We start from the raw sequence: 24,665 nt of genomic DNA, 5'->3' as shown, positions 1-24,665 counted from the left end.
TTTTGAGGTAGTCAGTAGGAACAGATGTTTAGTGTTCACTTTGAGGTTGTTTATATTGTGTGTGTGTGTGTGTGTTTGGCATGAGGAGGATGGTTAGTGGAAATATGGAAATTGCGGGAGGGCCTGAATTTCACATGCAAGATAAAGAGCAACATAAAAATAAAATGGAAACAGTAGTGGTAACCATGAAGACACAAACTCACTGGGGAATTTTCTGAAAACATGTAGAGTTATTTAAATGCTGCATGAAGTGGTACTGGGGGCCTCAGCCATTCTTAAATAGCATGGAGACATCAGCTGATGTAAGATTTATCCATTTCTTTAGATGAGGGACAATCTAAGCTAAATTCATCTATCTACAATTCTCTCTTACTCACCTACATATATTCAGGGCCTAAAACCATGCCTAGCACATGATAGGCGCTGGTAAAGTTAATTGGTTGTTTGGCACAGAATGAAGAAAGAAGATAACATAAATGACTTCATTCCTCAGATCTCAATAAACTGACAATAAAAATTTGAGGTACTCCCGCTCAATCTTTTCCTTCATATCCCCAAACATCCCTATTACAAGAATGAAATTATACAATAGATAACAGTAAGTATCAGTGAGAAATGTGATTTACTAACAATCTGTTGGTAAAGATTATAGAGACTGATGATTAGATAGTCAGTATATTGGCACCACAGTTCAAAGTATACACCTATATCTATTTTCTTCTATGTTTATTAGTGAAATTGCCATTTGTCCTCAAATAATGCAGTGACAAAGTAATTTCAGAGGGTGTTTTAATATTTGGTTGAAATGAATACCCTACAGAGATAGTATATTCAGATTAATTTTAGATTAGGAATTAACAGAAGCATACTGATATCCAAATTTCCCAGAATTAACCAAATTGAAGCTAATCGTTATTTCTTTGGATATGCACACATTCACATATGCACATTATTTGTCCATTTCTCTTTACAAAATAGATTTGAGACATTGACAACATCACTTCATCAATAATAAAATATAGAACAACAAAATTAGGAGGAACCAAACAAACTACCCATCAAATAATGAACAAACATTGGGCCTTAACCTCAAATTTATCTCACAGTTTCCTAACCTAATAGTCAAGAGAAGATGACATAGATATCATTATCAGAAAGGAGCTTGACGATTTACTCAAAGTCTCTCAAATTGATTCCAAATAGTTAAGAGATTGTTGCATAATGTATTTGATGCAATGTATATATTATGGATTTGTGAGAAGGTGAATCAATACTGAAATGAACAGGTTCACAGTGAATGGTTCATTCGACACAGAGGTTTTAGTGTTGGCTGAAGATAAATAGACATGAGATAATGCTCTCCATATAGCAAATATGAGTTAGCAAAACATGTGGTACAGAGGTATGTGTGAGGAATATTGGTATGCTGGGGAGTCTAACGGCATATAACAAAAAGGTCTGTACTCAATTCTGTTCTGTTGAACAAGTTTTGTTAAGGATATTGACAATCTGATTATTACATTTGAAAAACATATATAACCAGAGTATCAGCTACTATGTTAGATAAAATAATCTGGAGTAACAAGAAAAAATATTTTAGCATATTGAGCTAATGGGCTATTTTTGTTTGAGGGACTTACCGATGGCCGTGTAAGTGTCCTCTGCTCAAATGCAGAGGCCAAGAGAAGGATAAGGGGAGTTGGGATCCACATGGGACCACCTGCCCCTCTGCCCAACGTAAAGTAAGAGTTCATTGGGCCCCAAGAATGTATCTGAGTCAACTAACACAGCCACGTGCAGTCAAAAAGAAGAAAGAAAAGATGTAGAGGAAGATGTAGAGGAGGAGTCTACATGGATGAAGAAAATGGTTTAAAAGAGAAGGTAAAATCTGGGTTTGTGCTTTTTAAAGCACAGAGACTGTATCCATTAATAACCACAAACTAAATAATGTCTTAGTGATGAACAAAAAGAATGAAAATTACGCCCTCCAACGAGAGAAGACCTGAAGAGGGTGATCAGAGGTGGGTCTAGAGGAGGGAAAAGTGCATTCCTCTTCCTATAGTATCTCTTACTTTTCTCTCTTATCTTAGCTCCCTGACATGGTAAATAAGTCTATGATTTTAAAAAATATATAGCTAATCATTTCCAAGAAGGAGCCCATGAGTGTGTCTGGGGACACGCCAGATCCTACTTACTGAAGCCATTTATTAACATCTACAGTTCTCTTCTGTCCCCCTGAGGATGGTAAAATGGGTAGACTGGTGATGGATCAAATGTCAAAAGAAAAAAAAAATTAAGTATTAACATAAATCCAAGACAGAATGAACAGGGCACTGAAAGGTCACCAGCACATTTTACCTGAACAATGATTGAAGGAACTGAAGATGTTAAGCTTATGGGAAAGAGCATACACAGAGACCAAAAACTCCTACAATATTTGGTAAATTGTCAAATAAAAGTCAGATTAGATGTGTTTTATAACGTCCCAGAGTGTTAAACTAGATCTTCCAGGCAAAGGTTATAATAAAATACATTTTGACTTTTTAATGTAACAGTTTTGTTGTGATTTCATCATTCACTCATAAGATGCGCCACACTGTCAGGCATTATAGGAACTGCTGGGACACAACAATGCCCGAGACAAAATTCCTGCCTTAATGGCACATTCTGATGGGAGAAACAAACACATTTATAAACAAATGAAGAAATAATAGGTAGTTACTATTGTTATAAAGAATTTGATCAGGGAGATGTGTGAACCTGTAATGAAAGAAGTCTGTCTTCATTAGGAAGGCCAGGGAAGTTTTCACCAAAAAAAGGATAGAATCAGCCAGCCACGTGAAGAGCTAAGGGAAGACTGAACAGTAACGACAAAGGGCCCAAAGCATAAATAGCTTGGCTTGTCCGAGGCACAGAGAGAGGAGGCCCAGGAGGCCCATGTAGCTCACGTGGAATATGTTGCGTGAGAATGTGTACAAGATAAAGTCAGAGAGGAAGGCAAGAGCCAGATCCTGCAGAGCCCGGTGGTCTATGATGAGGAGTTTGGATTTTATCCCAAGAGTATTGGGATGGCTCTGATGAGCTTCAAGCAGAGGAATGAAATAATTGGAATGTGTAATAGGAAAAGAATAACAGAGGGCCAGCAGGAGAACTGGAGAAAATAAATAACTGTAAATGATTTTCCTGTCTAGACATAAGAGGAAAAGAATGAATGAAGATAACAGAGTCAGTAGGAAACAGTAGAGAAGTATGGCAGCCATCCGCGAATATAATTGAACTAATTCCCATCTGTGGAATTAACAGTTTTGTGATATGGAGACAAAAGAAAGAACCAGGGAAAGCAATTGATAACTGCAGGGCACATGAACAGGGATCAAGAAAAAGGAAATTTTCAGGGACAAATAAGAAAATATTTTCATTCAGGTCTATCACTGAGGTATACTGGTGTGAGAGGCTCAGCTCTGGGGAAAGAATAAACTAACTAGTGTTCATCCCAAAGAAGGAACAGCCAACACAGACTGGGAAAGGATAGTTGTCCATATGTTTAGCAATGCCCTGGAAACATTGGGAACCTGAGCAGTGAACTAGAATATCCCAATGGTTTATATGTCCAGAAAAGAAATAAAATATTAAATGTTGTTGCCTCGAGGCCAAGTTGACTGTAGGAGGTGGGAGTGGTATGTTATAGACTTAATGTTTGTGTTTCACCCAAATCCACATGTTAAAACCCTAACTCCCAAAGTGATAGCATTTTGAGATGGGGACTTCAGGAGGGAATTAAGGTTAGATAACGTCATGGGGGTAGGGCCCTCATGATGGGGTTAGTGCCCTTATAAGAAGAGACACCAGAGAGCTTGCTCACTTGCTCTCTCCCTCCAGGTTCACACTAAGAAGCCATGTGAGTCATGTGAGAAGGCAGCATCTGCAACCCAAGGGCAGAGCCCTCACCAGAAACCAATCCCACCAACCATGTGAGGAAATAAATTTATGCAGTTTAAACCACTCAGTTTATGGTATTTTGTTAATGCCACTCAAGCAGATTAGTAGAGGGTATTTGTTCCAGAACAAGAATTGCAATACATTAAAACCTGCCTTTGGGGGCACCTGGGTGGCTGTTGGTTAAGTGTCCAACTTCGGCTCAGGTCATGATCTCACAGTTCATTGAGTTTGAGCCCAGCGTCAGGCTCTGTGCTGACAGCTCGGAGTCTGGAGCCTGCTTCGGATAATGTGTCTCCATCTCTCTCTGCCCCTTCCCACTTGTGCTCTGTCTCTCTCGCTCTATCTAAAATACATAAAATGTAAAAAATATATATATATATATTTATATATATTTATATATATAAATATATATATATATTTATATATAAATATATATATATTTACATATATATATAAATATATATATATGTAAATATATATATATATATATATATATATATATATATATATATATATAAACCTGCCTTTTGTGGCAGAAAATGTGAAAATGGGGTGCCCAATTATAGTCAGCCTGCCAAAGAAAATCCTAAAGCAAAAAAAGAAAAAGAAACAAGCTAGTGATAAGTTGATTATGTTAATTTTCAAAATATTAGCTGTCTCTCCTACAGAAGGATTATGCAGTTCCACCTATTTGATGTCAGACTCGGCCTTGTGACAAACTCTGGCAAATAAAACGTGATCAAAAGTGTCGTGTGTCATTTTTAGGTAGAAGCTTTAAGACTGTGGGCATAGCTTACCATAGTCCGTCTTTAGTCTCTGCCATAGACCGGCAGAGTTCCAGAGAGTTGTATACAACCTACAATGGGCACGCAGTTCAAACGGGAAATAAACCTTTGCTGATGTCAAGTCTCTGAGGTTTGGGATCATTTATGACTGCAGCATAAATTAGAATATTCTGACTTATACACCATCCATCTGGGTAATACATCTGCAAAGGTGAGAAAGATAATTATACACAGGGCATCTTTGCTTCTCTTAGGGCCATCATTCGGGCCTCACAGTCTTTGATTTCTTTGTGTGGTTGGTGTATAATTGTAACTCATTTTGGAAGCAGAATGTAGTTTCTGAAGCATGCTATTTTACCAGAGCACTCAGTATCGACGTTGGTCACAGTGTTGGTAAAAGTTGATAGGAATGAATATTTCTGTTCCCTGCACAGAGCAATCCAGGTTAGCAGAGTGGAGATGAAATGAACTGGACAGACTTGCTGCAGTGGAAGCATCAGTGAAAAGGCATAAAGGGGGCCAGCTACGCTCCGAAAACTGTAGGATTCACATATCTATAGCCTGAAAGAATTCCAAGAAATACTCCTTAAAAATTTCTAGTATGTATGGGCAAAGGGTGATAGAGGAAAGCCCAAAATACTTTGTATTCATGTGTCTCCCCCTAGGATTTATGCAAATGAGTACAATTCTTACATAATTCCTGATGATCCGGCAGGTGGCCTGAGTCCATCGGAGTGGCCTGAAACTTCCCAATTACTGATAAAGTTAGAATATCAATGCACCAGAGGCAGTATGAGAAGTAGAAGCTCCCAACTATGATATCCTACCTGGAGAGTTAGAATGAGTGTTTACATATAAATTCTCTTGTAGCGAGATAGAGGGATGGATCATGTCAGCAGCAGTGCCTCTCATCTATCTGGCTGATGTGCTCTGCCTAGGCATCAGTCTGTGGGTGATGGGCTGAGGGTGAGGGTATGTAACCTACAGATCTAGAAAGTTTCCTCACCTATGTGAGAATTGCAGTTGCCTCACTATTCCATGCCTCATTCTATCCTCACAAGTGTATTAACATTACAATAGCTCTCTGAGGTGGGTTGAGTTATTATCCCCATTTTATAGACGAGGAGACTGATAACCTCTTGAGCTTATCTTCTCCCTTGGGCTAGCTGCTTCTGAGATGTACTAACTTTTGAGAAGATTCTCAGCAGTGGAATCCTTTCATATAACTTGTACTGTGGATTCTTACAGAAGGCATCTACCTGGCAGTTTGGTAATACCTGACAGTGATAAGTCCCAGAAAACCAGAGTTCCAAAGAATTATACCCAAAGGCCCTTCAAGAAAAGCAAGTATCTAGGCTGCTCAACTCAAGGTGAGCTGTGGCAATGGAACAAGATAGACAAAGACTTACTTGCTAGCTGGGATAAATAAAATAAAGGAAGATGATCCAGGAGGTGGTATGTATAGACAATTTTTTTAAAAATGGAAGGGGCAAAGATTTTACTTGGTGAAACAAATGTCAGTATAAAATCACCTTTACGCCCCTCTCTAAGTAAACTCCTGCTGGAAATTCTAAACTCTGGCTTTTGTCTTTCCCCAGAATCAGCTTTTATGAGGGAAGGTGAAACCCAGTGGCAACATCCTGTGTAGAAATTCTCTACAAGACTTTTGAGGCTCTTCCTTTCACTGTCACTTTCCTAAGCACTTGTGTCCCTTGTTTTGTTTTGTTCTATTTACTTTGTTGTATCTTTCTAGACTTTATCTGCTAGTAACTATTTGTCAAATTAAAATTAAGTGAACAAAATTGAAGAGTGAGATTATTCAGTGAAGGAGCAGACTATTTTCTTTATTTTCAAGGTGAGAGGGGAGACCTAGATTACTTTATTCAGATCTCTTGGAAAGACAGGTGTATACATGAGTTTTCTTTGCCTGGGCAACACACTTACCCCTGGGCAATGCATCAAAGGATGGTTGTCAGTCTTCTCAGAATCCCTCCCCTACAGACACATACACTTGGAGACTCACTCTTATCACCCTTTTCTCCCTGCTCTTAGCATTATGATCTTAAGGCTTGGGGGACGGGGGTGGTAGGGGATTAAGGTATCTATCTCTTCCTTAAGTTCCTTTCAAAATGCTTAGGGACTAGTGACAGAAGGAAACATCCCCGTTAATAGTCCCCTTGGAACTTCTTTTTGATCTAAGCACCCTCTTAATAGAGAGCATACCACTGATAAGTATCTGCATCTTGCCTCTTCCACCCTTAAGACAGTCCCTGATGGCCCATCAACCACCCTAGGTAGCAGGTTAGGTCCAGATGGAGTCTCCAGGGAGCCATCTGGAAAGAAAAATAAATCTACCCTGCCCGGCATAGGATGAAAAAATTATTGAACATGATGAAATTGGCTAAGATATGGAATACAATAATCTGGCGTATATACATGTTTAGAAAACCATGTAAGCAAATAAAGGAACTAAGGATTATATTATTAATAGCGACTGTAAAATAATAAATTAATGGACTGGAAACCCAGTATCTCAAATTAATTAACACGAATGTGCCAGGAAGGGTATACTAGGAAAACACACAAAATGTAGACAATACTGTTTTTATATGAATGAATCATAAAGCAAAGAGCACCGCTGAGCTCTCTAGTTTACTTATATTAATTTCAGATATTAGCAATTACAACTTGTGCTTTCAAATTCCATAAAAGTGCAAAGCTACCATGAAATAGAATTAACAGGGAGCTTCAGAAATTCATTAAACTGAACGTTACTAGCAGCATCATTTTTTTGGCTAATACAGGAATATATGTCTCTGCATACACTATTTATGATACCATTTGAGACTTACATAAAATATAAGTTGAAAGAATGTGTTGCCTTCAATAATTTACAAAGGTAGAAAATAACAGCAAGGGGAATTGAGAACAAACCTCGTCTTTTCTAGTACTGTAATACACAGATATTGCATCCGTGGCTTCCAATTCAGATTCTTAATTTGAGCCCAGACAAGCCTTGCACTATGAAGAGATTAAAGAGATATCTGAAGGAAGAAGTATAAATGCTGTTTCTGGCTTGCAATCATGTTTGCAAACATGTTAATCAAATCAGGGTGCTTGCTAACTTGATAATTAAATTTACAAATGATTGGAAATATTTGCTACAGGAAGATTTAAAGTCATTCTTGAAATCCTAACGACAGTTCTAGTGCTATGTGTATGCCTCTTGAGGGCCCACTGAGGATAGACAGTATTAAAAATATAATTGGTTTTAAAGCACATTAGATTAAATTTTTCCTATGATTCATTCTCCCTTCTTTGTATTCACCTTTCAGGTCATTTCCTGCTTTCTGAACAAGGTATCCATAATTCAAATGAACTACCATATGAATTTGCTTATTTTCGTTAAACCAGCTAGTTCTAAAATGTCCCATTTCCATTTAAAATGTTGTGTTTCAAAATGAAAAGATTAAACTTTCAAATTAAGTAATACTTAGAAAAAGCCGTCAACAGTATTTGAAATCTGACAAAAGGCACATTGTTAAAAAACCAGAGTAGAAAGCAATGGGGAAGTTTAGCTGAGGTCACTATAAATGAAAGAAAGAAAAGAAAAGAAAAGAAAAGAAAAGAAAAGAAAAGAAAAGAAAGAAAGAAAGAAAGAAAGAAAGAAAGAAAGAAAGAAAGAAAAGGAGAAAGAAAGAAAGAAAGAAAGAAAGAAAGAAAGAAAGAAAGAAAGAAACAATTTACTAGGTCCACTTTTAGCTCTCCCATGCAGTTTCATACCAGATCTGACATACTACATTTACATGACAAATAAAAGCATTCTGGTTGAATCAGAATTTTTTAAATGATACATGAACTTTAAGTTGCATTAAATGAGTTTCTAACAGAATTTCCAGGTCCCTGCTGTTGGAAAAAAATGCCAACTTCCCAATTTTTGGTGGCCGCAACCAGCAACACCACATGGGGTGTGCTCCTGGATGCACACATTAAAATGGGGTCAAGGGTCTTAGGAATAAATTGGTTGGCAAACAATATCAATGGTGCCCTGGGCTGACCTTGTATAAAACTGTTTGCATAACAGAGCTGAGGAACAGCAACATGGTTAATCTGTGCATGTTTATTTCTAGCCATAGGGACCTTAAGGGTCAATATGATTTACTAACATTCACTAAAGGTTATTAAAATTGCTGTACAAAGTTGATGGAAGGCTGTTACTGCTTTTGTAATAAAAAATGACTTTCATGGAACAGTTTACACATAATTTTTTATTAGATTTCACTTCCCATCCTCCTCCTCACTCCTTCAGAGTTTCACAGTTGATAACAGTTGGTTATTTGTGCTGTCTACTGGCATTCTTTATTTTTTATTTGTATAGTACCATGGATGTGGATAGTACTTTCCAGAACCTAAATTATAAATGAGGTAGCTCTCTGCCCCAGATAGCTCCAAGGCTCCTGCTTCCACAAAGGACACTAGGAGGAAAGCAGTTGATTTGCCCTCAGAATAACATGATCATGGTAACTTTCCAAATTAAGAGATTTGAATGATGCTGAAACTTTCACAGTTCTCAAGATTACTCCAGGCAGCCAAAGAGATACCGTTTGAAAATGCATCAACTGAAATTGCTAACCTTTTTTCCCCCTGAAAATAGAACTATTGCTTTAGAGAAATCCCATTGCCACCAGCAGACCTAGATAGAACAGCAAAAGCAGGCAGCATGAAGTCTACCAAAGACTACACATAGTTTTAAAAAGAGAAAAAAAAATGGAAAAGAAGGCACAGATTATCACCATCACAAAATATTAAATTCAATGTCAGACAAAGTACAACATAAATACGGTTCTGGTCTACTGGGAATCTAACATCTAAGATGTCACTCAAAGACAAACCCAGGTTAAAACAGAAAAAAAGTTTTTCAAGAGCAAACTTATGAAAAGAAAGACATGTAGAGAAAACACAAAAGTAGCAATTAGCAGAAAAGATTTTTTTAATTAACTCAATTATAGCACTACTATGAAATATGACTATAAAGTTATGATCAAATATATCTGATCTATTCCATACAATGCAGTCTCATTATTTTACTATAGCGTGTTTTATTTCCTATGGCTTCATACTAAAGCATGAGTCAAAATAAAAGTTACACAATTTAAACTGTTTTGGGTGGTTAGGGAAAATAATAGGGCCACATGATTCTGTTTCAACACTTAGCAAGCACTAGTAGGGGCCCAATACATATTTTTTTATGTTTTATTTATTTTTGAGAGACAGAGAGAGATAGCACCAGCAGGGGAGGGGCAGATAGAGAGGAAGACACAGAATCCAAAGTAGGCTCCAGGCTCTGTGCCTGACACGAGGCTCGAACCCACGAACCATGAGGTCATGACCTGAGCCAAAGTCAGCTGCTTAATCGACTGAGCCACTCAGGTGCCCCTACATACTTTTTTAAATAAATGAAAGACTCCAAAAATAATATTTTTTATGATTTACTGTATGGAACTATAGATGTATTTTTCACTTTAGGTATACTTCAGTAGTTCGCATTCTCTTTCAGTCAATACATAATATTTCAAATACAAAGAAATAATCCATCATGCTTCTATCAGTAGATTTCAGTGCAAAATCTCAGAATACATAGCTTGTAATTACAAAGTAATTTTAAACTTTAATTTACCTTCTAGTTTATTTTATTTTTTAGGAATAAGAACCAGATACTATAATGAGATTTAGATTAGTAAACTATGTGCCATATTCTCATAAGTGCTTCCACAGTAAAATCAAAACCTATGGAATTCTTAATTTGTCACCGTGACAGGAGGCCAAAAGAACTATAATTATGTGGCAGAAAGAAGCAAAAGCTAAGAGAACAACAATGTCAAGGATTTCTCATGCCCACTTAAGGGAAACAAAAGGAAATATCAATAAGAAAATAAGCAAACAATTTAAATAGGATTATAATTTTAAAATAAATGCATCAAGTTAGTTTTCTTCTATTCTTCTTTGGGCACTCATTTTAAAGCAGCAAGGGGAAGAACAGAGGAAAATAGAAACACTGTCTCCAATGAAACTGAGATGTTGGCAACCCTGGATCACAAAATGGGAGGCTCTAACAAAAGCAGTGAAGTTCAAAAACAAGTGTGAGAAAAATCAGGAAAAGGATGTTTGTGGCTACAGATACCAAAAAAAAAAAAAAAAAAAAAAAAACCCAACCAAATACAGATCTTCTCAAGGAGTGACTGACATACCCTAAAGTTTAAAATAATTCAAAGCAAACAAAAAAACAATAACTTATTTGCAGCAATGGACCAACTTTAGGGGTCTAGAGGCAGTGGTTCAAATGATTCCATATAGCATAAAGTCTTGAGAAAGTGAAGAGTGGGGTTAGCTCAGCCTGTGGAGGTACATCTGCGAGAGAGTTGGGGGTAGTATGAAAATGGTAGAAGAGGAAAGATTTGGGGGAAAAGACCTGGAGTGAGTATCAAATCTCTCCTCTCTTCTCTCCTCACTCTCTCTCTCTATTACACTCTCTTTCTCCTTCACACACATATACAGAATCATAGGTAGAGTTCCTGCTAGCCCTGACCCCTCCCAAACATGAACTTTCCACAAGAGATGGTCAAAGAAAATTTTAAATAAGAAGTAATTAAAAACGAACAAGCAAAAGACCTATGCGATAATGCCACAAAGAAAAAAATACAGAGGAGAACCGAGAATACAAATGGCAAATGAAAACTGCCCACAAAAACAAAAATAAAACAAAAATATAGTAACCAGCAGATGAAAAACATATCTCCCTTAATTTTCAAAGCTTAATTAAACAGGTTGCTTCATAAAAGAGCACAAAGAAGAAAATAAGTAATCAGAGAAAAAAATTCAATACTGTAGAAGATGAAGCCGGGTGGAAAGTGGAGGCAGGCAGTGTGAACAATTGCAACAATAGGTGTCTGACCAGTGGTAACACAAGGGAAACAAAGAATTGGTGGAAACACTGTAAGTAAAATAAGACATGACTGAGATAGCAAACAAAGTGAAGTGAAAACAAAGAGTCCAAAGGGATCTGGAAAGAAAATTATAGATCTAGAAGATGAGCAAAGACCACTAAGATACAAGAAACAGATGTTGTAAATAAGAGAACCAAAATAGCAGAATAACTATTTAAAGATATAATTCAAGAAACTTTTTAGAAATAAAAAGTATCAGAATCTGTAAACTATAAAGGCAAATGGTATCCTAGGAAAAGAAAAACTGATATAGATCAAATGAAAGGTACATCTTAATAAAGCTACTAGATTTCAAAGATGCAAAAATTCTTTGCCAGAAAAGTCATGTATAAAAAGCAAAAACAAAAACAAAAACAAAACAAAAAATAAACAAAACAAACAAACAACAAAAACACAAAAACAAAATACCTGAGTTGTAATAAATTTCTGTGTACTAATAATGATGGTGGGTAATTCCTGCAGAATATTCAAAGAAAGTTTAGGTTATAATTATATTTCTAGGCAAATAGTTTTTTTCAAATAAAATGAAAAGACACATTCACAAACATGCTTTTGAAAGCAGAATTAATAGAAAATAAATTTCAGCCAAGTGATGAATGCAACAACTTAGTCAAAATTGTCTGGAAGAGAGCATTGAGTCACTTAAGAGTAAGACTAGATCAAACAAATGTGAGGATTATGGTGAAAGAAGAGAATGAAAATAAAATATGCTGGCAGAGCAGAATGAGAAGGGAAAGTTGAAAGCAGGACTTTTAGCACAGGGGGAAGTCAAGATGTTTTAGCTGACAAATAATAGAGCTTTAAGTTTATTTAAAGTTAGGAAGGTAAATGTTGAAGAAGAAAGAAATGAACAGAAATGAGCCTGTCGTTATACAGAAAGCATGGCATAAAATATGGCAACAAACCTAAGGCAGAATGTATATACTTCATATAATAATGCAAATAAGGGGTGTCTGGGTAGCTCAGTTGGTAAGTGTCTGACTCTTAATTTCAGCTCAGGTCATGATCTCACAGTTCATGGAATTGAGCCCTGTGTCAGGGCTTGTGCTGGCAGCACAGAGCCCTTTTAGGATTCTCTCTCTCTCTCTCTCTCTCTCACTCTTGCTCTTGCTCTCTCTGCCCCTCCCCCACTTGTGCATGCACACACACTCATTCTCTCTCAAAAAATAAATATTTAAAAAATACAAATGAGATCAATTTACTTATTAAAATAGACTCTCAAATCAGACTAGAAAGCAAATACCAATTACATGCTGTTTTTGAGAGAAATGCCCCAAAGAAAGTGACTCAAAAAAAAATGATAAAACTAATAAATAAATTCTAGAACTATAAACACACACACACACACACACACACACACACACAGTAGATTAATACATTACTACATATCTGGTCAAGAAAATAAGTGAGAAAACACAAACATAAAAAATACGGGGAAAATATACAAAAATAACCTCAGAACTAAGAAATTAAAAGAATCTAATGATATCTAGGTGCTTACTTGTTGTAAATAAATTTAAAGACCGGGGCAAAGTGGATCATTCACTGGAAAATATAAATTAGGAAAACACCACAAAGCAGAAAGTATCTGCTAGAGATAGAAAACATTACTAAAGCTCAAAACATCCTCAATGTACTGGGTTCAGACAGATTCACAAAAAAGATCAGAAAAACATTTAATTCTAATGTGATTTAAAATGATCCAGGGCATAGAAAAACAATGGAAACTTCTAAAACCTTTTTAGAAGAAAATATTTAAAGAACATTTCAAATCAATCTCACTTCTAAGTGTAGTTGCAAAAATGCTAAAGAAAATGTGAACAAGTAAAACAACAGGAGATAAAAAAAATAATTTTCTATGACAAGATACAGTTTATTTTAGAAATACAAAGAAGTTCAGTGTTAAATTTCATCTTTATAGAAGCCTCAGTGTCATCCAGTAAAATTCAACATTTCATCTCGATAAGACCAAAAGTCTTAATAAATATATTTTATTTTTATATTTTTCCTAATACCATAATACATATCTTACTATATCTTACTATGATTGTGTGTATGTGTGTATATATGTGTATATATATATATGTGTGTGTATATATATATATACATATGTATATACATATATGCATATATATATATATCTCAGATGTGGCCTAAAAACAAATATCATGTTTTACAGGGAAATATTGAAAGCTTTTCCACTGAAGTCAGAAATACAATATCTTTCTATTTTCCACTATTATTTAATATTGGTATGCAGTTACTAGCCAAAGCAATATAATGTAATCATATAAAGATAATATAAACATAGAAGAAGGATAATAATTATAAAAGGATATATTAAATTATAATTATAAAAAGTACAATTATTATATTAATAATTATTAAAATGTATTTATTATAATTAAAGATATTTTTATTTTGAATAATTCAATAAAACCAACTCTTTGTAAAATATAAAATTATTCAGTGATGGGGTGGCATGATTACAGAAATAATTGACAGAATATTACCTTAATATTTGAAACAACAATTATGGGGTGCCTGGGTGGCTCAGTTGGTTAAGCGACCAACTTCAGCTCAGGTCATGATCTCACGGTCTGTGGGTCCAAGCCCAATGTCGGGTTCTGTGGTGACAGCTCAGAGCCTGGAGCCTGTTTTAGATTCTATGTCTCCCTCTTTCTCTGCCCCTCCCCCTTTCACACACTCTCTCAAAAATAAATAAATGTTAAAAAAAATTTTAAATAAATAAATAAAATAAAACAATAATTATTTAGAAGATGTAATAAAAGAAAAGAACCTGTTTTCAATAGCAATTAAAGAGCTGAAATTTACAAAGGCTACTATTTGTAGTCTCCAATATTTGTTCTCCCCTCTACTTTGATAATAGAACTTCCTGAATTTTAGTTGTATATATATGCTTGCCCACTTGGGCAGTCTACACTCAAACCTTTTTTGCAGCTAGGTGTGCCACATGCTTATTTGGGGGGCCAATAAAAGTAAACAAAATAATATGGGCAACTTCCTGATCATCCCCTTAAAAATACTCTTTCTTTCCTCTTCCAATGGTCTGGAAGGTGAATGTAATGCCAGTAAAGTGACATTTGCCACTAGAATAAAAGTAACACCCTACAGGATAGTGGAGCAAGAAAGAGAGAAGCAATCTGGATCTCTGAATGATTGATTGAGCCCAGAACAACTGACCTCTGAAATGTTACATAAAAATAAATCTATCTTATTATGGCCACTAGTTGTTTTGTTTGTTTGTTTATTCATTTGAGCAGCTGAGTCCATAGCAAAACTAACACCCCCCCAAAAAGGTGAAAGTTCTACATGCTCCATATGGAGAAACTTTTAAAATATCCTTGAACAACATGAGCTTGGACTGTGTGGGTCAAACCATACATGGATTTTTTTTTCAATACAATATAGTACTGTAAATATATTTTCTCTTATGTTTTTCTTAATAAAATTTTATTTTTTGGCTTAGTTTATTTTAAGAAGACATATATTTATATATATTATATAAAACACATAACATACAAAATATGCATTGGCTGTTTTTGCTATCAGTAAGGCTTCTAGTTAACAGGCTATTAAGTTTTGGGGAGTCAAAGGCTATACAGGTATTTTTGACTGCATGGGGGTTGAAGCATTCCTTATTCAAGGATCTACTGTACTATTAAGTGACAGAGAAATCTTCAATAACCAGGGAGTGGAAAGTCACAGGATGTTTTAGATAAGAACATAATACCATAAAAACATCAATTCTTCTCTAATTAATCTATAAATTTAACACAATCTCAAAAATTGTCAACACATTTCCTTTAGAAATATGAATAATGCAATTGAAAACTTAATACATAAAATCGTCCATGAAAATTCTACAAAATGATATAGAAAGGAATGTAGACCTATTAGATAATAAAACATAAAGTAATCTACTACTGCTACATGAATAGGGCAAGGAAATGGGTCGGAATAGAAATTCCACAACAAATTTCATTAATAAATTTGATATTTCAAATCATTGAGGCAAAAATAAATTGAATATAAATGGTGTAGGTGTAACTTTTAGCCATATGAAAAAAATTAATTAAATTTTATCTATATTTTAGTTTTAAACAAAGATAAAGTTCAGATGATCAAAGATTATTAAAATATTAATAGCCTCAAAAATATTTACAGAAAACTTTTTTTTTAATAAGTTTTTTTTTTTTATTTATTTTCAGGGAGAGAGAGAGTGAGCAGAAGAGGGGCAGAGAGAGACAGCAAGCATGTAGAAGAGGGGCAGAGGGAGAGGGAAAGAAAATCTCAGGCAGGCTCTGTGCTGTCAGCCCGACGTGAGGCACCATCTCACAAACCTCGAGATCATGACCTGAGCTGAAATCAAGAGTGGGTCAACTCAACCATCTGAACCACCCAGATGCCCTGAGAAAGGATTTTTTAAGTAAGACTGAAAAACAGACGTCATAAACAAAAAATTGGTAAAATTCACCGTATTTAAAAAATACAAGGCATAAAAACACCAAAATTGTCCAAATGACAAACAGCAAATATGGCTGATACTTGTAATCCATATCATAGACAAAGACTAATTTTCTACTAAAAAATTAATTCCTATAAATAATTTTTTTTAATTTTTTTAATGTTTATTTTTGAGAGAGAGAAACAGTGCAAGTGGGGGAGGGGCAGAGAGAGGGAGACACGGAATCTGAAGCAGGCTCCAGGCTGGGACTGTCAGGACAGAGCCTGACAGGGGGCTGGAACCCATGAATTGTGAGACCATGACCTGAGCCCTAGTCAGCTGCTTAACTGACTGAGCCACCCAGGATCTCCTCCTATTAATCAATTTTAAAAAGACCAATAACCCTTGAAGGGAAAACACAGACAAATATTCACTTTAGGAAAAAAAATACAAATGACTCTTAAATCTTTGAAAATGTGCTATCCTTCTCATGAAGAAAAATGAAATAAAAACTGCAATGAATAATAGCTGATTTTAAGTCTAAGGCAGAAAATATACAAGATGTACTTGGGATATCCAGTTGTGCCAAAAAGAAATATAACCATCAAGGATTAAATGGGCCATGTCAGTGGGACATAGAAGCAAATATGAAGGGACTACCTTTGACTATCATGTAACAATTTTAACTTGAAAGAGTGTAATGAATGTAAATAAATGAAGCACATAAAATATATAAATTCAAGAGCTTATTGACAGCCCCTTCAATTAAAGAAGGGGAGAAAGAGAACCTAAAATTTAAACAAAACTAATAGAACACCACTGGAAACAACTAGAGTCCTAAATTCTTACTCCGAAAATAGGCAGTTAAAAAGGAAATAATTCATTCTGTCTTTCTTCTATGAAGTATACTTGAGGGAAATTAATTAGCCCTAATTGGTGGGGAAAAGTTCTTCTTTATTGAAGAACTCCAACTAAAACTTGTGAGAGAAGAGGTAGAATTTTTTTAAATCATCTTTCTGCAATCCCTCATAAAATTAATGATGCAAGCAATGATCACATTGATGAAGACATTTGATAAAATGTAAATGTGGGACTTTGAAATGGAGGGGTCAGGTTGTGACCACCTGAATCTACCGATCATCAATCTGATGGCAAAGCAGTAGCAAAATCTGGTATTGAATGCCTCCTGGTTTTTTGTGGGTTTTTTTTTTTTTTTGTATTTTTAAAAAAATTTTTAGTGTTTATTTCTGAGAAAGAGACAGAACGTGAGCAGGAAATGGGCAGAGAGAGAGGGAGACACAGAATCTGAAGCAGGCTCCAGAAAGCCTCTGAGCTGTTAGCACAGAGCCCAATGCAGGGCTCAAACTCACGAACTGCGAGATCACCACCTGAGCTGAAGTCAGCCACTTAACCGACTGAGCCACCCAGGCACCGCATCTCCTGGTTTTTTTTTAATGTTTATTTATTTTTGAGAGAGAGAGAGCAGAGGAGGGGCAAAAAGAGAGGGAGACACAGAATCTGAGGCAGGTTCCAGGCTCTGAGCTGTTAGCACAGAACCTGTCACGGGGCTCGAACTCATGAACCATGAGATTATGTCCTGAGCTGAAGTCTGACACTTAACCGACTGAGTCACTGAGGCGCCCCTGAATGCCACCTGTTTTGATGCAATATGAAACTGTAATACATATGTAGTATTTCCAACATGTTGAGTCCAAATCTAATCAAGTGTCAGATGTCCATTTTTCTCTACAGGGAATAGATGAGAAAGCTAAATGACACGACAAGCAAACAAGCACACAAATGCAAATGTAGGACTCTGCAAAGCATAACTGATCTGGTATCAATATACCAATGTCAGTGGGTCAAAAGGAAAGGATACTGTTCACATTTGAAGGAAGATTAGCAGGTATAAAAAACAAATGAGTGGACCTTATGTAGATCTTGATCCAAGCAGACCAATAATAAAAGGACAATCTTTTCTCACATTTGGAGAAATTTCCTTATTACTTTTTATAGATGATATGAAGCAATACATTGTCATTATGATTATGGCATTGTAGTTATACAATAAAATGTCCACATGTTTTAGAGATGCCTGTTGAAGTATAAGGATGGGAGAAAATGATGTCTGGATCTTTTTTAAAGAAAGATCTTAAATAAAAAAGAAAAAGCAAAAAAATAGTAGAAAGATCACTGAAACAAATGTGACAAAATCCTGATAATTGTAGAATTTGACTGATTGTCACATGAATATTCATTCTTTCTTTTTTTTTTTATTTTATTTATCTTGAGAGAGAGAGAGAGAACAAACTGGAGGGACAGAGAGAGGGGAAGACAGAGAATCACAAGGAGGCTCTGCACTGTCAGCACAGAACCTGATGCGGGGCTCGAATTCATGTACTGTCAGATTATGACCTGAGCCAAAACCAAGAGTCGGACACTTAACTGAGTCACCCAGTCACCCGAATTCCTTCTATATCTGTGTATCATGAGATCCATTTTTTAATCTACAACTTTGAATTTCAACCTACGTAAGAAAAAATTATTCCAATAAAATATAGACAGAGGGTAAACTGAAAAATCCTAGGTTTAAACTTATTACAGTTTAAAATGCACATACACAGCATTTACACTCTTAGGTGTGTATTTTATAGATATAGTCTCATATATACAAATACCAATTGGAGCATTGTTTGTAATAGCAAATGATTAAAAACTGCCTTAAGGTCTATAACTAAAGACTAATCAAAGCATCATCAAGGCAGACAACAAAACATTCTGCAGCCATTGAAGGAGAGAACGAGATCAAGCAAAATAAAAGACAAGAAAAACTAAATGCTAAATATTTTTAAAGTTATTAAAATAGTTTGAAGTCATTTTAAGTACATGGATGAACTTTCCAGAGAGTAGTCTCCAAAGGTTGGAACAAGACAGAAGAGTCTGGCTGCCCTGTGGCACCTACCAGTCTTGTATGACCTAGAACATAGTTTCTCAGCTTCCAATTAGGAACTAGTGACATTTTGAGCAAGATAATTCTTTGTTGGAAGTGTCCTGTGCACTGTAGGATTTTTAGAAGCATCCCTGGCCTCTACCCACTAGATGCCAGTGGTACCTTCCCCCAGTTCTAATAACCAAAAACATCTCAAGACTGCCAAATATCCCCTGTGGGTGAAAAATCACCCCTGGCTGAGAACTACTGATCTAGAGTATCAGTACTGAGGGGCCATGCAAAAGCAAGGTAAGAAAATCTCCCCACAATCAACATGGAAGCCATGGAGAAGAGGAAGAAACATAAATTCTAACCAGCAGAGAAAGACAGCAAGGAAAATTAACAACCTTTATCCATATTTATTCTGTTTATAAGTTCCCAAAGAAATAAAATTCAAGTTAATGTTTTACTTAAAAGCAGACATAATTTGGTAGTAGCAACTGACAAGTAAAAACACACTCAAAAAGTAACAAAAAATAGCTTTCAAATAATTTCCACAGATAAAGTTCCAGTAAACAGAAGCTCTCAGAAAATAAACAACCAAATATATGATTACACAAGACAGTGGTAGAAACAACAATCCATTAAACCAAGTACAAAAGATATATAAATATAGCAGTAACAAATATAAACCATATAATAAGTATATCAATGCATTTTAAAAACTAAGAGAGAATTGAAAATATAATTATAAAATATTATCAAAAATTACCAGAAAGAATAATTGAAGTACAAACAAAACTTCTAAAAATTAGAAATTTTATTGAAATTATACACTTACTAGATAGGATGGTGGAAGATTACACAGAAATAAACAGTGCATTGGAAGCTAGACCAGATGAAAGTATACTCGATGCAGCACAAAGAGATTGAGTTGGCAAACATGAAACAGGGCTTAAAACTCATCAAAGATAAAATGAGAATGTCTAACATACATCCATCAAAATTTTAGAAGAAAACAATAGAAAGAATGAAAGCAAAGTAATATTTGAAGAGATAATGGCTGGAATTTTTCCATAATGAGCAAAAAGACACAGATTTATGAACAATAACAAATTACAAGGAGAGTTGATATCATGAGATGTCATAATAACAGTAACAATCATAATAATAGGCACCATATTGAATACTTAACTCTGTAATAGATATTATACTAATCATACTTAATGGATTACCTTTATAAATAACTTTGTAAAAAGAGGAAGGCAGAACTGCCTTATAGATTATATTCCTTTACAGATTATAAAGATTATAAATTGAAAAAATTTTAGGAGAAAACTAAAATCAAATGCAATGCATGGATAATGTTTGGTACCTAATTCAAGCAAATCAACTATCATTATCATATTATTTAATCTCTTTATGTGGCAAGATTTAAACTGAAACCAAACTAACTATACATATTTTGCACCAGAGGTATGCAATATTTAAACCATGTAAACATCTGGGGCGCCTGGGTGGCGCAGTCGGTTAAGCGTCCGACTTCAGCCAGGTCACGATCTCGCGGTCCGTGAGTTCGAGCCCCGCGTCAGGCCCTGGGCTGATGGCTCGGAGCCTGGAGCCTGTTTCCGATTCTGTGTCTCCCTCTCTCTCTGCCCCTCCCCCGTTCATGCTCTGTCTCTCTCTGTCCCAAAAATAAATAAAAAACGTTGAAAAAAAAAATTTTTTTAAAAAACATGTAAACATCTAAAAGTTTGCTATTTTTCTGTACTTTCTTTATGTAATTTGATTTTTGAATTTTATTTATTTATTTTGAGAGAGGGAGAAAGCTGGGGAGTGGCAGAGAGAGAGGGCAAGAGCGAATCCCAAGCAGGTTCTGTGCTGTCAGCACAGAGCCCAACACAGGGCTCGATCTCAAAAACCATGAGACCATGACCTGAGCTGAGATCAAGAGTCATATGCTAAACTGACTGAGCCACCCAGGCACCCCTAAAGTAATCTGATTTTTAAAATGTTCTTCACAGAGCACCTGGGTGGCTCAGTGAGTTGAGTGTCCAACTTTGACTCAGGCCATGATCTCATGGTTTTTGGGTTTGAGCCCTGTGTCGGGCTCTGGGCTAAGAGCTCAGAGCCTGGAACCTACTTCAGATTCTGTGACTCCCTCTCTATCTGCCCCTCTCTTGCTCACACTCTCTCTCTTTCAAAAACAAATAAACATTTAAAAATGTTCTTCACAAACATTAATTCAAAAAGATATATACACACACACACACACACACACACACACACACACACACACAAGCAATGGAATATTACTCAGCCATGAAAAGAATGAGATTTTGCCATTTGTGACAACATGGATGGTCCTAGAGTGTATTATAATAAATGAAATAAGACAGAAAGACAAATACCATATGATTTTACCTACATGTGAAATCTAAAAAACAAATGAACAAACAAAAAAGCAGAAACAGACCCATAAGTACAGACAACAAAGTGATGGTTACCAGAAGGAAGAAGGTGGGAGGATGGGTAAAATGGGTGAAGGGAACTGAGAGATACAGGCTTCCAGTTACAGAATGAGTAAGTCAGGGGGATAAAGCATAGGAAATATATGGTGTTGTATGGTGACAGATGGTAGCTACAATGATGGTGAGCATAGCATAAGGTACAGAGCTGTCAAATCACTATGTTGTACACCTGAAACTAATATAACATTGCGTGTCAACTATTACATAAAAAATAAAAGTTCTTTTGTAGCTCTTACTGGAAAAGAAGAGGAAAAAGTATAATGATAACAAAGAGCCCAACTAAGGACGATGTAAACAAAACAAAACAAATTTAAAAAAAAGTATGATAAAAAATTGTCAAAGGAGACAAGATGGCAGAAGAATACGGAAGTGTTTTTTGTGTCTCCTGTCCATGAAATAAAGCCAGACCAACACTAAACCATCCTGCACACCTAGAAAACTGATTTGAGGATTAACACAACAATCTGCACAACCTGAACCACAGAAATCAGCAGGTACACAGCGCAGAGAGGTGAACTGGGGGAGAGAGAAGCCATGGAGGACAGGGAGCTGTTTTTGCTTGCAGAGAGATGACAGAAACGGGGGGAAGAGTATGGGAAAAGCATACCCTCCCCAAAAGCAGCTGGACACAAAGTGGAAAAGTGGAAATAGCTGCAGGGACTGAACAAAAAAGGGAGAAAGGAGAGGGTTTAAATTCCATTAAGACTCTATAAACAGGGAGATTGCAGAGTCTGCAACTCCGCAGCTCTATACCTGGTAGGGATCTGGTGGGAAGGGTGAATGCCCAGGAGCAGACTAGGGTCTGGGGAAGACCTTGGGCCACACAGGGAGAGGCAGTTGCCCTGCTGACAGGACATTTGTTAGAGGCTGTGTGGCCTCCCCACAGGCAAAAGTCCCAGTGGACTCCAGAGAGAAACCACATTCACTGGTGCCATTACAAGGACGTTAAAGGGGAATCCTGGCACCAGATGTGTGTTGTGATTTTCCATAATCCCTGAAACTCTGCTGCTACAAGATCGCGTGAACTTTTTTGGGGCAGGCTTGCACTCACCTGAAGTCTCTGGGCATTGGCAGCAGCACAATTCCTCAAACGTTCCTGGGTGCGGCCAGAACCCAGCCATTGCTCTGTGAGACCCTCCCACAGAGGGTCAGAGAGGGTCAAAGCCACAGTCCCTCAGAAGTGAGGGATCAGGAAACACAGCCATATCAGAGATATAACTCAGGAGGGAGGTGAAACTTGGCAGCCTGATGGCTTGGTCACAGTGTATAAGGGGGAAGTGGACAGATGCTGCAGAAAAAGGACAGGTGCACGATTGCTGATCAGAGAGAGTAGAGTTCCGATACTAGAGACTAGGAAGCTGGGTGACGCCATTTTCACCCCTCTGGCACATGCACATACACACCTATAAGTACCACAACAATCCACCTCAGTAAGATAAGCAGCGCCATCTAGTGAAGAATGGAGCTGAACAATAAGCCCCACTCAACTGGGCCAACCTCGCTCTTCAGGAACACCACAGTCTCTCTGCCTGCTTAGTTTACGGACTATAAAGTGCTTCATAGTTTTATTTCTACAGGAAAAAGATGTAATTTCAATTGTATTTCAGTCTGTTCACTGGTCCAGCTATTCAATTTTCTTTTTTTCTTTATTTTTCATTTCTTTTTTTTTTCCTTGAATACAGACAAAAATTTTTTTATTTTCAATTTTTACTAAAAATATTTTTAATTTTTTTCTACTATATTTTTTACTTTTTTTGTAAATTCTTCAAATTCTATTTTCCATCATTTCATTTTATTCTATTTGATTGTATTCATTTTTTCAAATTTTCAAATGTTTTCCTCCCCCCACTTTCTTCTAATCTATCAAGTTCCTTTCAACAACCAGAACAAAAAAGGCAGATCCTAGGATCTAGCATCATTTATTTGATTTTGTGTGTGTGTGTGTTGTTTTTAATTTTAACTTTTTTTACTTAATTAATTCCTTTTCTTCCGTCAAAATGACAAAACAAAGGAATTCACCCCAAAAGAAAGAGCAAGAAGAAATGACAGCCAGGGACTTAACACAGGTGCAAGCAAGATGTCTGAACCAGAATTTAGAATCACGATAGTAAGAATACTAGCTGGGGTCAAAAATAGATTAGAATCCCTTCTGTGGAGATAAAAGAAGTAAAAGCTAGTCAGGATGAAATAAAAAATGCTATAACTGAGCTGCAATCTCAAATGGCTGCCACAGTGGCAAAGTTAGATGAGGCAGAGCAACCAATCAGTGATACAGAGGACAAACTTATGGAGAATAATGAAGCAGAAAAAAAGAGGAAAACTAAGGCAAAAGAGCACAATTTAAGAATTAGAGATCAGTGACTCATTAAAAAATAACATCAGAATTATAGGGGTCCCAGAAGAGGAAGAGAGAGAAAAAGGGATAGAAGGGTTATGTGAGCAAATCATAGCGGGAAACATTCCTAACCTGGGGAAAGACACAGGCATCAATATCCATAAAGCACAGAAGACTACCATTAGATTCAACAAAAACCAACCTTCAACAAGGCATATCATAGTTAAATCCACAAAATACTGAGGAAAGGAAAGAATCATGAAAGCAGCAAGGAAAAAAATGTCCTTAACATACAAGGGAAGACAGATCATGTTTGCAGCAGACTTATCCACAGAAACTTGGTAGGCCAGAAAGGAGTGGCGGGATATATTCAATGGGCTGAATCAGAAAAATATGCACCTAAGAATTCTTTATCTATCAAGGCTGTCATTCAAAATAGAAGGACAGATAAAAAGTTTCCCAGACAAACAAAAATTAAAGGAGTTTGTGACCACTAAACCGGCCCTGCAAGAAATTTTAAGGGGGACTCTCTGAGGAGAGAAAAGACAGGGGGGGAAAAAAAGGACCAAAAGCAACAAAGACTTGAAAGGCCCAGAGAACACCAATAGAAACTCCAACTCTACAAGCAACATAATGGCAATAAACTTATATCATTCCGTACTTATTCTAAATGT

General features: G+C 36.3%; 1 long non-coding RNA gene across 1 annotated transcript in view; it reads right to left on the bottom strand.

The window, feature by feature from the left end:
- Positions 1-24,665, bottom strand: part of LOC147581085 (uncharacterized) — a 591,397-nt gene that overhangs the window by 131,105 nt on the left and 435,627 nt on the right. The window lies entirely within an intron of this gene.

Source organism: Puma concolor, chromosome B2 (genome assembly GCF_028749965.1).
Source record: "Puma concolor isolate L17-30 chromosome B2, mPumCon1.1.hap2, whole genome shotgun sequence".
Lineage (NCBI taxonomy): Eukaryota > Metazoa > Chordata > Mammalia > Carnivora > Felidae > Puma > Puma concolor.
The sequence above is the reverse complement of the archived record's forward strand: the minus strand, read 5'-3'. Positions and strand labels throughout refer to the sequence as shown.